Source organism: Papilio machaon, chromosome W (genome assembly GCF_912999745.1).
Source record: "Papilio machaon chromosome W, ilPapMach1.1, whole genome shotgun sequence".
Lineage (NCBI taxonomy): Eukaryota > Metazoa > Arthropoda > Insecta > Lepidoptera > Papilionidae > Papilio > Papilio machaon.
The window spans coordinates 965070-979561 of record NC_060015.1 but is presented as its reverse complement, the minus strand read 5'-3'; the positions used below and the strand labels follow the sequence as shown (position 1 = coordinate 979561).

The window sequence follows — 14492 nt, the reverse complement described above, 5'->3', positions numbered from 1 at the left end:
TTTAATATTAACATTAACATACTCCCCCCATTGAAAGTTTAACTTTCAATAGTTTCTTGGGTTAATAATGGGCATATTTTCATTATAGCCCGTCGTAGAATTCCCTTTGTTGTTTGGACATCCACAACTCTGCAGACACCGTCAGCTCCAGGATGCAGTTGCTTAATGCGACCGACGATCCATTTCATAGGTGGCATGTTGTCTTCCTTGATAACGACGAGATCACCGACCTTATATTGCTTGTTGTGAGTTTGCCATTTGACTCTTCTTTGCAGCTCAGATAAGTATTCAGTACTCCAACGTTTCCAAAAATGTTGTCGCAATTGTTCTAGAAGCTGGTAGCGATTAAGAGTGATCCTCTCCGTCACAGGTGAGGGAAGCGACGTTAGCGATCGTCCAATCAGGAAGTGGCCTGGCGTAAGTGGATTTAGATCCGATGGATCAGCTGACAAAGGGGTCAAAGGACGCGAATTTAAAATTGCCTCTATTTGGGAAAATAACGTAGATAATTCTTCAAATGTTAAATTGGTGTTACCAGCAATTCTTTGTAAATGGAATTTTGCTGCCTTTACACCTGCCTCCCAAATACCACCAAAGTTCGGGGCATAAGGCGGGATGAACTTAAAGGTGATACCTTCTTCCCGCGCAAATTCGCTAACTGACTGGTTACAGGCTTGGGTCATTCTGTTCAGTTCACCTTTTGCGCCTACAAAATTTTTGCCATTGTCGCAACAAATCAATTTGGGTTTTCCACGGCGTGAAATAAACCGACGGAGACAAAGTATAAAAGCATTAGTTGTTAAATCACTAACGACCTCTAGGTGTATTGCCTTCGTTGAAAGACAAACGAATAAACATAAATAACATTTAGATGATTTAGCACCGCGACCTTTGCGATTTATGATTGAAAAGGGCCCTGCAAAGTCAGTACCACAATTCTCAAATGGAGCAGCAGGAGTCACTCTAAATTGAGGTAAGTTACCCATTATTTGTTGCAATGGTTTTGCTTTTAATTTTGTACAAGTTATACATTTGTTTACAGTAGTTTTAGCTAATACACGGCCACCTGTGGGCCAAAATTGTTCACGCACTGAACTTAACACGTTCACTGCGGATCAGGCCTAGATCGACCTGCCGCGGAATTTCAGCTGGTGCGGACGAAGAAAACTATGTCCCTCTCACTGGTGCGGAACGATTATCTCATAAAAAATCACGGCAGGCCTTTATCGGCCTACCACGCAATGACGGTGAAAAATATCAACTCGGTGCGGCAGGGGTCTATCGCGGCCCGCCGTCCCAACAGGCGGTTGGCGACCCGATACCGCACGGAGCGCCCCGCTTCGCTAGTTAGTGTTGAGCCATCTCACTGAACTGTACGTCGCGTTTTTTCTTTTCGTAAAATTAACGACGCACGATGGCAGGAAACAAAAGAAAAATACAAATTTTGGAAAATAAACTAATTCGCGAGGCAGATAAAAGTGATAGTGACAGCAGTGAGGAAATATTTTCCTTCAAGAAAAAAAATAGATATTTTCCTTCAAGAAAAAAATAGATATTTTCCTTCAAGAAAAAAAAATAGGATGTGCACACAAAATCTTTGTGCGAAATGTTTTAAAGACAAGCATAAATAAATAATTAAATAAACTATTTTTCATTTCTTTTCTACAATTCTATTTTATTTTCGATATCTCCTTATTTTTGTCTTTCCATCACTACTAAAATACTTTCTAGTGCGGTGCTGGTCGATATCGACCCGCCACTTTCCCTGGTTCATTTCTCATTTCTTGTTTGGCAGATCCCGGGGCGAATCAACTCTAAAGAAGGTGGGTTCAAGGTTTTTCTAACAGTCCAAAAAGTACACACCTATATTATGTTTTCGCAAAGTTATAGCGATTTAATCTAACCTTATGCTGGTGGGTCGAGAAAGGCCTGCCACGCACTGGCGGAAAAATCATTGGGGGCACACTTTGGCCCGCCGCCGCACCAGACGAAGGTTTAAGATTTTACTTGCCGCAGCTAAGGTGTTAATAATTGTTGGGGACCACAATGAAGTAGTCGGTTATGTTCATGCATGAAAAGAAGTTTGGTAAAATGATGATTGGAATTGATCAAGATTGGATGAATCTGACTGTATGGACAATGAGATGCATTTTTAATACGTCCTCCAACACGGAGAACTCCTTCCTTATCTAAAAAAGGGTTAAGTGACACTATATTTGACTTACGATTTAATGAATTTGTATTTTTTAAAGTATGAATGTCATTTGGAAAAGATTCTCTTTGGGACAATTTTGCTAAAATTATTAACGAATTTTGTACTTCATCGGTTGTAAGTTCACCAGTCTGACGTGCTGAAGGAATAACTTTACAATTTTTTATAAAACGAAACACATATGCAGTTACTCTTTGTAATTTAGACAATTTGGAATAATGTTGAAATGGTATTACACTTTGTTGAATCTGTACACTACATGCAACCTTTGTTTCAGGTAAATTTAATTCAAATTTAGTTGGAGGCCAATCAACTTCATCTTTGGATAGAAACTTGGGACCCTTCCACCAAAGTTCACTATTGCTGAGTACTTGAGTGCTAACTCCCCGAGATGATAAATCTGCAGGATTCTCAGTAGTAGGGACGTGTCTCCAAGAGCAATCATTTTTCGTTAACTCACGTATTTCTTGAATTCGATTACAAACAAATAATTTTAACGTTTTAGGTTTAGTTTGTATCCACCCTAACACTATTGTTGAATCAGTCCAAAATACTGATTTACTTATTTTGACTCTAAGTGAATTATTGACTTTATTGTACAATCTAGCACCTAATAAAGCGCCCATCAATTCTAAACGAGGAATAGTTAGTTCTGGTTTTAAAGGAGCTACTCTAGCCTTTGCACAGAGTAAATTTACTGAACAATTTCCAAATTTGTCTATGGATTTTAAATAAATACAGGCACTATATGCAACTTGAGATGCGTCTGTAAAACAATGAACTTCTATAGAAATTGGAGATGGACATAAAACATGCCTTGGTATTTCAATATTAGCAATATTTCCAATATGTGACTCAAAATCAGTCCAAGCCTTGTTTATATCTACTGGAATCACTTCATCCCAGTCTAATTTTAGTTGCCAAAGTTTTTGAAGAATAATTTTGGGAATTATAGTGCAAGCTGAAAGTAAACCTAAAGGATCAAAGATTTTACAAGATTTGGATAAGATTGTTCTTTTAGTTATTTTTGTATTTACATCTTTACTTGTAGAAAATTGTAATATATCTTTGTCCGGAGACCAATTAAGACCTAATACGGTTGCTTGTTTAGAAAAATCTTTGGTTTCATATGTAATATTTAAATTATCAAAAATGTCTGGTGCATTTGTACGAAATTTTCGGAGAGGAAAACAAGCCTTATTTAATGTTTGGATAACACCTGTTATAATATGTTCTAATTGTACCTTTGAATCGGACCCAGTGTTCAAATCATCAACGTAGAAGTCATGCTTTAAAACTTCTGCTACTGCCAAATCAGAACACTCTTCACCGAGTTGCACTAAGCATCGGGTACTTAAGAAGGGTGCCGAAGCTGTCCCATAGGTCACTGTGTTTAGTTGTAATGTTTTTAAAGGCTGATTTTCCTCATCTCTCCAGAGAATAAGCTGAAGATGGCGCTGAGACTCATCAACAAGAATTTGGCGGTACATCTTTTCAATGTCTCCTGTAACAACATAAGTATTTTGGCGAAAACGTAAAAGAATCGAAAGCAAATCATCTTGCACTACTGGTCCAACTAATTGTATATCATTAAATGATTTGCCGGATGAGGTTTTACAGGAGGCATCGAAGACCACTCTTAATTTTGTGCTTTCACTCTGTTCACGTATAACAGCGTGATGTGGTAAATAGTAACCGAATTTTGGACTTTGAATTTCTGTTAAATGACCTAACCTTTCATACTCATGAATAAAATCAGCATAGTCTTTTTTAACATCAGACAATTTGGTTAATTTTCTTTCTAAATTTATAAAACGCCTTTTAGCAATGGCATATGAATCACCTAAAACATCTTCAGGTTTCGCAGATAAAGGAATTGTTACAGAGAATCTACCATTTGGTAATCTTTTAGTAGTTTGTATAAAATGAGATTCACACAATTCCTCATCTTTGGATAAGACATTAGAGTGGGAGGATATTTCTTCCATTTCCCAAAATTTGGCAAGAGATTATATAATCTCTTGAGAAAAGTTACACTTAACATTAGCTGATAGTTGTGTTGAGCCGGTTGGACCAGCAACGAGCCAGCCCAACTTTGAACTTTGGAGAGTGGGTTTGTTTCGCCCCGTTTTAATTAAATTGGACTCAACGATATCCCAAAACACATCTGCACCTAACAGAATATGTATTTCAGAATGACGGAAAAAGTTTGGATCAGCTAAAGTAATATTGGACGGTAAGTTAATTTTAGTTGTATCTACTTCTACACTAGGAAGAACACTAGTAATTTGTGGTATAATAAAACATGACACATCTATAGTAAATGGGCTAGATCTAGACTTTATTGTAATATTACACGATTCAGAAACTTTGCTTACAGTATCATTAATACCAGAAATTAATATTTGGTTTTTATTAGAACATGATAAATTCATTTTATTTTTGGCACTTTCAGTGAGAAAAGATGATTGACTACCACTGTCAAGAAGAGCCTTGCCAAGGTAAGTTTTATTTGTTTTAGAATCAATGATTTCTACTTCAGCGGTACAAAGTAACACTTGATTTGATATCCTGGTAGATAATGAAACTGGAGTTGAAACAGAACTAGAAGTATTAGGATACTCATTGGATGAATTTGAAGGTAAGTTACTATTATTAATATTCGGTAAATTATTTTTTGTATTCTTACTATTTGGATTATTATTTGGATTATATCTGTGTAACAATGAATTATGTTTTTTCTTACAAATTCTACAAGGCCCCAATTTACATTGAGAATAATGATGACCTTGACGGAAACAATTTAGACATAATTTAAACTTAGTAACTTCTTTAAATCTATCTTCTAGGGTCATCCCTTTGAATTTATCACATTCATAGAGAAGATGACTTTGTTTGCATAAAATACATGATTTATTATAAGCAACGCCAGAAGATGAACTTACAAACGACTTAGTATATTTATTTTCCTTTGGAATTTGTCTTTCAAGTTTGGAGACATCACCCTTAAATTGTACAGTTTCCAGAAAGTCTGCACGGTTCCTCAAGAATTGGAAAAAATCTTTGAGCGTGGGAGAAGTAGTTGACTCACCCCTACTTTCCTCCCATTTGCGAGCTGTGACACTATCTAATTTTGAAGTCATGATATAAATTACTAAAGTGTCCCAAGACTCAGTAGGCTCCTTTAAATTATTTAACGACTTTAAATTTTTTGAATATGTATCAATCATAAATCTTATAGCTTTGTAGGATTCTTTTGGTAAAGGTTCAAATTGAAATATGGCCTTTAAATGATTGTTTACTAAAATTCTTTGGTTGTTGTACCGATCACAAAGAAGATCCCATGCTAACTTATAATTGTCTCCGGAAAACTCAATTGACTGTATTACAACAGCAGCGGCTCCCTTTAGAGAATTACGCAAGTAATGGAATTTATTTATTTGGGGAATCATGTCTACTTGGTTAATAAGAGAATCAAAAGTGTCTCTAAATTCTAACCATTGTAAATAGTTTCCATCAAACACTGGTAAATTAATAGTCGGCAGTTTAATATTTGACGGCGTATCCGCCAAAGTCAAATGACTGGTTGACTTTTTCAGCCAAGCGAAGCGTCACTGTCGATGGTTGTGAGGGCGGCCATTGAACAGTGTTGTTCGAGACGGCGCCCGCGCACCACGCTTGCGACGAATCGCTTAGCATCTAATTAACAAATTAAATCTACCGCTTAATTAAGTTGATGTCGCGTTGGTTAGACACTACAGTGTTCATTCCACTGTGTATTTTTGGTTACTTAACCCTTATTAAACAACTGCGATTGCAACAAGGACTCGTAATCTGTTCACGCCCACCTGCCGACATACCCGCTTTTATACTCGCACAATATAATTTCTGATGAAGGCCCTCCTGCCCCTTCATCAGAAGTGGGATAAGCCTTTCAGCCCACTATCTGCTTTCCAAATTACTTTACAAGAGGGTGAAAAAAACAAACGGCCGTTAATCAAATCTCTTGCGTTTTTAATTAAAATTTGCTCGGGATGCGTAACCGGTTTAGATCGCGTAGCAGGTCGGAAGGTAGTCCACCTCTGCGAACAAACGAGTCTCGCAAGAGGAGGCGTTGTGCCGATCGTAATAGGGATACGTCTACATCTAGTGATAGTGATAGTGAACGATCTTCGGTGCATAGTCGAAAACGTTATCCGAGTCAGAGCCATTTATGTTGGATGACTTGTTCTGGATGCCTTGCAGATTGTGGTAAGACGAATATTGTCGTCCGAGTCAGAGCCATTTATGTTGGATGACTTGTCCTGGATGCCTTGCAGATTGTGGTAAGACGAATATTGTCGTCCGAGTCAGAGCCATTTATGTTGGATGACTTGTTCTGGATGCCTTGCAGATTGTGGTAAGACGAATATTGTCGCCCGAGTCAGAGCCATTTATGTTGGATGACTTGTTCTGGATGCCTTGCAGATTGTGGTAAGACGAATATTGTCGTCCGAGTCAGAGCCCTTTATGTTGGCTGACTTGTTCTGGATGCCTTGCAGATTGTGTTAAGACGAATATTGTCGTCCGGGTCACATCCACCAAAGGATTGACCTGTCCAATAGTACCGATTGTGAACAGTTAACCTACATGCTGTTTAGTGACAAGGCGGTGTCATCTGACTTAATTGTTACGAGACGCTCGCCTTAAGTCTTAAGTATCATATGAGGATTGTAATGAGTAGTCCGTCAGGATGCCGAACGGAATAGGTACAACTGCAGTTCATTGTTTCAGATAATCGCCCGAGGACGGTCGAATGTCAGTCCGGCCGTGACGGCGTATCCGCCAAAGTCAAATGACTGGTTGACTTTTTCAGCCAAGCGAAGCGTCACTGTCGATGGTTGTGAGGGCGGCCATTGAACAGTGTTGTTCGAGACGGCGCCCGCGCACCACGCTTGCGACGAATCGCTTAGCATCTAATTAACAAATTAAATCTACCGCTTAATTAAGTTGATGTCGCGTTGGTTAGACACTACAGTGTTCATTCCACTGTGTATTTTTGGTTACTTAACCCTTATTAAACAACTGCGATTGCAACAAGGACTCGTAATCTGTTCACGCCCACCTGCCGACATACCCGCTTTTATACTCGCACAATATAATTTCTGATGAAGGCCCTCCTGCCCCTTCATATTTAAATTGTTATGAACACAAGAACTCTGAACTGAGCCGTCATGGCTGCATGAACGATTAGCATTAGATGTACTATCTATAATCAGCTGTGTTGTTGCAATTAGACTACAAAAGGAATTTTCTATTTTTTCTCTTTCTTTAATTTGAATTTCTAAATTATCATCGCTAAGTGTTTCTATTTTATTTTGAACATCATCAAACAAATCAAATAAATTTCTAAATCTTTCTAATCTTAATTGCAATTCCGAACACATAACCGCAGTAATTTTTTTTGGTTCTATGAGTTTCATTGGTTCCAAATAATTTTGATAAATAGTTATTCTTGCTCTTATTTTTGACCGACTTGAAATTAATGTTCTTAAATCTTCTGCCATTGTAATTTAAATATTTTGGAAACAATAATAAAAAAAAGATAAAAGGTGAACAGAACGGAAATAAATAAAATTCCCAAACCGTGCTGGCCGCGCGTATATGTTACGCAGCGGCTCGACCTGCAACCAGCAGCAGCTCTGCAGCAGCTGCACCAGCGCAGCCCGAACTCCGGTGATTTCAAAAGGCGGTGCGCAGGCAGCGAAGCCTGGAATTGTCCGTCAAATAAAATTTAAATTGAGTTGACCTTTGTGGACTTTAAAGGAATAGAGATCGACTAGCAAAAAAAATAGTTTGGTTACGCTTTACGACGAAATAAACAGCAATACAAAGTGCAATTAGTACGAATTATTTAGTATTCAAATAAGTAATATAAACTTTTAAATGGACTAATTGTTATTTGCTTTTGGAAAAAGTGACATTTCGGAAATCAACTTACGAATTTGGAAATTAATTAATCGATTCGGCAATTTATGCACTTTAATTTATAAAAAAAGGAAGGTAGGAAAATGCGTCGTAACAATGGAAAGTCTAGAAACTTCTTCTAAAATATTTTTTAATACGACGGTAGGAAAAAAATTACGTCTGGTTAGAATATTCCAATACTACGATGTTACGATATTTTTTGCCTAAAGCAAGAAAATAAATTATTTGCACAAATAAAACATTTGTTAAAACGCGTGTTAAAATTTAGAAAAAAGACCACTTCCCTTTATGGCTCGCGTCGTCGATGTTCCTTTGGCTGTTTGAATCGTCGTTACCGTTTCGTCCCTTCGCGATGTAAATTGATTTACTTTTGTTTGTCCATTGCGACGAAGGGGTCACTTTCTGCCGTCGATCACGTCGGGGTCACCATAAATGTTGATGAGAATACCTTGACTTCTGGAACTTTCCTCTTCGGTTACAACGGACGGCCGTCCGCTGTAAGAACTTTTGGGCGAGTGACCCCGACACTAGGGATGTTAAAATAATAATCGATTATGAAAAAATCGATTATTATAAGATTTTTTACGATTTTTATGGAACGATTATTTTTTTTACAAAAATCGATTTTTTAAAAATCGATTATATAATTTATTCGATTTTTCTAAAAGCGCTATCGATGAGATATTTCACGCCCTGCGACATATGATACGATAAACAAGTTCATTGCAAATTGTTGTAAATGAACAAGTCAGTTTAATATATTTTTATATTCTAATACTTATGCCTTCTAATATTAAATTAAATAAGAAAACAACTCTGTCTGTCTCGCTTTTATGCTAAAACTACTGAACCGATTTAAATTAAATTTGGTACAAAGATAGTCTAGATCTAGAGCCTGAAGAAAGGACATGGGCTACTTATTAAATAGAAATAGAATAGAATTCAATGAAATAATAAAAAAAGGATTTTCATGTGATTGAAAGAGGGGGATATGGAAGTATGATCAATTTTATAGTTAGAAGCTTGAAACTTATTTTTAGCCGACTTCAAAAAGAAGGAGGTTATCAATTCGACTGTATTTTTTTTTTTTTTTTTTTATGTGTGTTACCGCGAAACTCGGCCCCTGGTGGTCCGATTTTGATAAAAATTATTTTAATCGAAAGGAAGTGCTTGCAGGTGGGTCCCATTTTTTTGTTTTTTTTTTAAATAACTAGAAGACTAGTAGATTTTGAATATAGCTTCAAAATTTGTTGCGGAAATTAGGGACATTTTTGCTTTCAGCGCTTACGTAGGCTAAACTATAGGACCTACATAAAAATGATGTATGGCGAATTGTAGCTCTTTAAATGTGCTAAATAAAAGTCCGCGATAGCATATATCTATCTTTTATAGTTTTCTCACAATAACCATTTTTTTCTTTAGAAACATTAATTAAATTCATGCCCTATTTCCGACGCTATTATTCAAGTTCAGTATTAACCCTTATGTAAATAAATATGTTCATTATCAAGAGAATTTAATGTAGATTATATTTGCAATTGAAACTATATCATTCTGTCTAATAGTTTAGGAGATATCGTAAGAATAAAATTACGCGGAAACGAAAAATGCTACATCGCGTTACAATGAATAGCACAAATTTGCTTTCTGGGCTTACGTAGGTCAAACTATATGACCTACATTAAAATGATGTATCGAGTAATTATAGATCCTTAAATTTGCTAAATAAAAGTCTCAGGTGGCATATATCTATCATCTATGGATGTCTCACAAAAACCATGTTATTATGAACAAACTTCGATTAAATTGCACACGAAAAACAGCGTCGTAAGCTTACGGCGCTATTATATTATATTCGATATGAATCCTTATCCAAATAAATATGTTTGATGGCTAGAGTATTAAATGCAGATTACATTAGCCTTTAAACTATGTAATTCTGATCAATAGTTTGGAAGATATTAAATTATTAAAAACTACGCGCATTCGAAAAATGCTACTGCGGCGCGCGGCTGGACAAAATTAAAGGCACGCTACGATGTATTAGTTCATTAATTTTCGATTTGTATACCGATTTTGATAATTATTTCATTGTTTAAAGGATAAGTGGTTATCTGGTGTATTCTAAATTAGTTTTTGAATTGAAGTACACACATATTAAATAGGAAAATCCTTTTCTTTATTTGTCTTATTTATGTCCTTATTAAGGAAATTTGTAATTAAACTTCAAATTCACTAAAAATTGAGAAATAAAACAAACATTTTAAGAAAAAAAAATAGCCGACTTCAAAACAAAAAAAACTATCTCAAACAAAATGCGCTTAAAAGTAACTTAAAAAAAACAATTTCAAACAAAATGCACTCAAAAGTAACGTAAAAAACAATTTCAAACAAAATTCACTCAAAAGTAACATAAAAAAACAATTTCAAACAAAATGCATTCAAAAGTACCATAAAAAACAATCTCAAACAAAATACACTAAAAAGAAACAAAATAATGTCATGAAAACTTCTTTCTTTCTTTCTTCTCTCTTTCAAAAACCCTCTAAACTCTAAAGAAAGTTCTCTTCTTTCTTGTAACATGTCTATATTGTATAATTATTGTTATTTTGGAGTCGGTTTCGGCCTAAGTAGGGACATAAACGTAAGTATGTCTAATACATCTCAAATATAAAATGTCACCTATTTACTTCGGCCGACACCGACTGCGAAATAACAATAATTATACAATATAGACATGTTACAAGAAAGAAGAGAACTTTCTTTAGAGTTTAAAGGGTTTTTGAAAGAGAGAAGAAAGAAAGAAAGAAGTTTTCATGACATTATTTTGTTTCTTTTTAGTGTATTTTGTTTGAGATTGTTTTTTATGGTACTTTTGAATGCATTTTTAGTCTGTTAATTTGATATAAATAAATATGACATTTTAAATTTGTAAAAGTTACCCTTTAGGGAGCAAAATAACAATAGGGAATAGGACTTGAAAGTTTGTATGGAAAAATATAAGGTTTACGAGAATGTTTTGTATGTTTAATATGTTTTGATGTAATTTTTATAATGTTAAGTAAAATAATTAGCCTAAATAATTAAAATGCTACCCGAAAAAAGTATTTCACGCGGAAGAAGTCATTAGCACAGCTAGTTTATCTTATTTGTGATTATTAATATTTTTTTTAGTGTTTAAATGAATGTTTAAGAAATTATTTGTTTCATATTTTCGTTTTTAAAATCATAAGTTTGTTGTTTTGTTTTACTACATTTACTTAATTTTTATTTTATTTTATAAAATGTTTTATTGCAATAAGTGCCAAGGAAATAATATATTGTATTTCTATATTTTCCCTGTATTTTAAATTTTTTTATAAAAATCGACTAAAATCGATTATTTTTTATTTAAAAATCGATTAATCGACAAATCGATTTTTATCATCCACTGTAAAAATCGATTTTCGAAAAATCGATTTTTAACTCAATGTTAACATCCCTACCCGACACCCCGCACAGTGTGCAGGCGCATCCTCCCTCGCACTTCAGACCCCTTCGCCGCATTAGTCGCATAATAATATAATCCTACCAGATTAAATTGGCGGCTCGGAGTATGGCGCGTTTGCAACTACTATTATTACTATTACTACTATTTAATATTAACATTAACAGGGAAGCAGGTATCAAATCTGTTAAGACCCATTTATTGAGAGTATTAGGGAATACAACGCTAACATTTGAAGAAATGATTACCTTGCTAGCCCAGATAGAAGCCTGTCTTAACTCTCGTCCCATATGCGAATTGAACGATGATCCCAACGATGTTGCCGTACTTACCCCATCACACTTTTTAATAGGGGAACCCTTGGTGGCTGTACCACAGAAACAAGAACCTACATTTAATATCACGCCACAGGAGCGTTGGAAATTAGTTAGAAAAATTACTGCTCATTTTTGGCAAAGGTGGAGCGTAGAATACTTGCATCATTTGCAACAACGACATAAATGGAACTCAAAATCAAAGGCTCTAGAGATAGGTTCTTAAAAAGGAACCTTCTCTTCCTCCTACTAAATGGCTTATGGCACAAATTATAGACACACATCCAGGTCAAGATGGGGAAGTGCGAGTAGTAAGCCTGCGAACCAAATCAGGCTTACTGAAGCGGCCAGTTTCGAAACTGGTTGCTTTACCTTCACATTAACAACTACGGTGGGCGGCGACAGGAAGAACGGAGTTCTTGGTGGGCGGGATGTTCACCTAAATTGCCACGAGATGGCGTTATTACAAATTTTCTTGTCGCCAACCAACGAAGCGGTCGCGGCCGCTTTAAAAACTGTCAACGAGTCTGCAAAACACCTAACGTCGTGCTGTGAGTTTATTTTCAATTTTAATTAACTTTATTCAATTTATCATACAATAACTATAACAATTTTATATATAAGGAATTAAATTGAAGTTAGTTGCAAATAATTAAAGTAATGTAATATTGTTTTATTTTGTTAAAATGTTGAGTTTGCACACTCATTCATAACTAATGTTGTGTTTATTTTTGCCAATTTGAATGACCCAATTCAAATAATGTAAGATTTTTGCTTAATTCCTTTAATGTTCATCTGTTTTGAATTGAATTGACCCAAGGATCTCAATAATAATCCAAAAAATTACCCATTTTTCTACTATCTCCTATATGAAGTAATAAAAAAAATCCCCGAATTTGTCTACAAAATGTTATTAACAAAATTTTCAGAATAACAAGGGTGGTAAATGTATGCAGCAACCATCAATATCTATAACACCGCTGCCGCGCCAGCCGCTGCCCGTCCTACCTCAGCCGGCGCACCAGAACAAGGGCTCGTTCGTCATCTGCGAGATCTGTGATGGCTACATAAAAGACCTGGAGCAGCTCCGCAACCACATGCAGTGGATACACAAGGTCAAGATACATCCCAAGATTATATATAACAGGCCACCGTTGAACTGTCAGAAGTGTCAGTGCAGGTCAGTGAGATGTCTTACTAATATTATAAATGCGAATGTTTAGATGGATGGATGTTACAACAGATGTAGAACATAGTCTTGAAGATCTAATAGTTACTTATTAAGTTTTAATTCAACATAATACTTGTTTCAGGTTCTTCACAGATCAAGGTCTTGAGAGACATCTTTTGGGTTCACACGATCTTGTCACCAGCTCTATGCAGGAAGCCGCCAACAAGGGTAAAGACGCCGGAAGATGTCCAGTGTGTGGAAGGGTGAGTTTCATGCTTTTTCTGAACATTATGTTATACATAGAACAAATTATGCCTTTTTTGTAATACATTTAACTGCCCACTGTTTACTTTTTTTTAGTAATAATTGTTAAATTTTGATAACACACCATATTAAAGTAATTAGACCTAATTAAAATTAAAAAAAGAATAGCATAGTTTTCGGTCAAAATTATGTTAGATCAAGGAGAGATATATTGTTTCAGTACTTCTTAATCATAGAAATCCAGATTTATTTGAAGTTATTACCCGACCCTGATTATTTATTAAATATTGTAACATTTCAGGTGTACCAATGGAAGTTGCTCAACCATGTTGCTCGGGATCACAATCTGACATTAAAGCCGGCACATTTATCCTACAAATGTACAGTTTGTACCGCCACCTTTGGTATGTACAAGCAATTCGAGAGTCACGTGTATTCAGCACACAGTGTGGTAGCCAAGCGTGTCATGGATAAAAGCAAGATTCCCCCGGCGAAACCCACCAATGACTCCTTGCTCAAGCCACTCAAGATCAACGATGAAATTACAATCATACCACAGTCAGCTAAACCCGCCTCCGCTGCTAAACAAAAATAAGGTAACTTTTAAACTCCATATATAATATGCTTGCGAAGAATTAATTTGTTTTCTTTTAGCGAATGTTTCATAAGAAACTTTTCATTGCCGGAGTGTAGTTATTTTATTAGAATAATATTTTTCTATATCTATTGTAGTATTATGATAATATTGCATTAATAATCAATGTTATTGTATTACAATAAGACTTAAACAGAATCATTAATGTTATATGGTCAACTTATCCTTACTAATATTATAAATGCGAAAGTAACTCTGTCTGTCTGTCTCGCTTTCACGCAAAAACTACTGAAGCGATTTAAATGAAATTTTGTACACAGATAGTCTAGAGCCTGAGGATGGACATAGGCTACATTTTAACGCGAAAAAGGGGTTTGAAGGGGTTGAAAGTGGGGGTGAAAGTTTGTATGGAATTATCGTCATTTTTACAGGTAGAAGGTTGAAACTTATTTTCAAGGCTGCTAATTTGATATAAATAAATT

At 35.5% G+C, this 14492-nt stretch overlaps 1 pseudogene; it reads left to right on the top strand.

Annotated features, from left to right (window-relative positions):
- LOC123723334 overlaps nt 1-14492 on the top strand; it is a 40580-nt pseudogene that overhangs the window by 23758 nt on the left and 2330 nt on the right.